We start from the raw sequence: 2,437 nt of genomic DNA, 5'->3' as shown, positions 1-2,437 counted from the left end.
CGCGCATGGGCGCTTCCACGTTCGCCCACGCGCAAATCTTTGAATTACCATCGCGCGAGCTCCAGGGCGATTGCGACCACGATTCCCATTGGGGTTTTCGCAGCATGGCCAGCCTGGCGAGTTCTTCTGGAGCGTATTTCCAGAACACGGCCTCACCCCGTAAACGCAGAGCATGGCACTTGCAAGAATAGGAAGAATCTTCAGGGAGGTCTGAGCAACACCTCTTTCCAGAACCTGGGTTAGCCCATCCCCGTCATTCCCTGGAAGGATTTTTGGCGGGGGGCTTTCCGTTCGAGATTTTTCCATCGGCCAAGGGGTGACTGCTTACCCCTTCCTCTGGGGGCTTACCAGGTCCTTTCCCCCCTCGGTTACGGCCCGAGGTTTGGTTCAAGGAAGCTACAGGAAGATCATGGGTACTTTCCTCCTCTCGAGCTCAGGCACCTTGGCCTTTCGTTGTTAAGTATCTAAGTTGCGGACAAGCTCGATGTTGTACCATCTGGACGCACTGACTGAGGGCTTCCTTCGGGTGTCTCATCTGTGGAGGTCGACGACCTCAGACACCCTTCCATCCTTGAGAAGAGTTTGTTTGTGCCCAAGGACAGAGACTTAGACAGCGGCTGTGCGGAGGAAATCGACTTCCGTTTTCACTCCTCCAAGGCGCTTTCTTCCAGACTCTGCAGGGCTCCAGCGCCCTTTTCTTTCAACCACATCGGCCTAAGTTATCGGCTACGACAACTGGGACAAGGTGTCCAATTGCAGTTTCCTCCTGTCAGGAACAGATGGCACGGGAGGCTCCCCCCGGGGGACATAGTCCTAAAAGGAGCGGCAGAGTTCACGAACTCTAGGATTGCAGGTTTCTCGCTGGGAGAATGCTTAAGGTTACTCATCCGGATGACAGCTTCCCGATGCCCATTCCCGCACAATCTCTGTGATCAGCCAAGGATATCGCGCCTGCCGTCTCTGTCAGCGAATTCAGTGTCTCTGAACCTCTATGCCATAGTGTCGGCAAGAGTTGCCCGGTTGGGCAGAATGATCCATACCTTAGGCGAAGGTCCTCCATAGGATCATCGACGGCTTCACCTACGGCCTCTTCAGTCGATCCTTTCTTGTAAGGAAGGATCTGAGAGGGGAGTTCCGTAGTCGACCTCTCAGCCCTGATCAAGTTTGTCAACAGGACTCCTTAAACCCTGGATCGGAATGACGGGTACTTTCAGTTTCCATTCCATCCATCTTCCAGGGAGCTTGTCGAATTCAGCCTAGACTGCAAGTATTCCTGCTTATGATGCAGTGTGGCTATCCCGCCGTGGCATAGCAGGTTTTTTTCCCCAGAGAACTCTCCCTGCTTTCCTCATGGCCGCTCAGGTGCAGGCTTCCGCCTCCTCTGCTTTTTGGAGGGCTGGTCAACTCCGATAGGCTCGGGTTCGACCTTCTTCAGCGCCGGGACAAGCTTCCGGATGCTTACCATGAGTGTGGGTTCATGGTATTTTGCTTGGAGCCTTCTCTTCTTCTGCCTCAACATCTGGAGTATCTGGCCATGATATTGAGTCAACGGCCTTACCACGTTGGAAACCCCGCTTCTCGTCCGTCCAGCGAGGTTAAGCAACGTCGGTTCTGGTCGGTACTTGGATGGGTGACCACCTGGGGACGCCAGATTCTGTTGCCACATCCTCCGAGCCTTCCTTTCAGTTGACTGTGGCAAGACTGAGGAGAGTCGCAGTACCTGTTCTCAGTCAAGCAGAGCTTTCAGCCCTACCTTGGAACGTTTCCTAGTTCTCCTTTCCTCATTGACCCGTCTATAGTCCGAACGGTCGCCTCAGGATAAGTTCCATGTGGGGCGGTCCAAGTTCCGGTGGTTTCAGGCAACGTTTAACCGGACTCCCTGGCCCTATGGGACCAGCGGAACTATTAGACCTGCAATGGGTGTTGACCTATGAAACCTCTTGATGGTAGTGGATATTCTCGTCCTTTTCCCCACATTCTTGATGCTGTTCTCGGACTTGTCAAAGAAAAGGGGGGGGGGGGGCATTTTCCGCTCCAGGCCTATGGTCAGGACCTGAAGGATACCTCTCCATCATTCAGACAGGCTTAGGGGCCGTAGTCTGGCCCCTCTACAGATCTTACAGCTCCTGCCGAGTCGCCCCGTGCGCATCGACTTCATGATTCTGGCGTGTTCTAACCAGCAGGGGACGCATTTTCACACCTTCACATCTTGCAGTAGAGATACCGGGATGATTGAGATTCTCTCAATACCACCATCGGCTCTCTCATTCCAGGCAGAGGAATGTTCTCTCCGACTATCCGAGCAGAGCCTCGTGGAGAGAGTTTACCTGGGGGTCTTTGACCTTGAGTAACCAGCAAGTCCTGGTCTGGGGGACCTGATCACTACAGCTTGGAACCTCAAGCTTCCGCTGTTCTTCCCCCCAGTCTCAGACCCCGA

The 2,437-nt window shown here is 54.1% G+C and overlaps 1 pseudogene; it reads left to right on the top strand.

Moving 5' to 3' along the window:
• The first annotated feature begins 1,544 nt into the window (after positions 1 to 1,544).
• Positions 1,545 to 1,663, top strand: LOC137615571 (5S ribosomal RNA; annotated as a pseudogene).
• Positions 1,664 to 2,437: the final 774 nt, after the last annotated feature.

This window comes from Palaemon carinicauda, chromosome 21 (assembly GCF_036898095.1).
Source record: "Palaemon carinicauda isolate YSFRI2023 chromosome 21, ASM3689809v2, whole genome shotgun sequence".
NCBI lineage: Eukaryota > Metazoa > Arthropoda > Malacostraca > Decapoda > Palaemonidae > Palaemon > Palaemon carinicauda.
The sequence above is the reverse complement of the archived record's forward strand: the minus strand, read 5'-3'. Positions and strand labels throughout refer to the sequence as shown.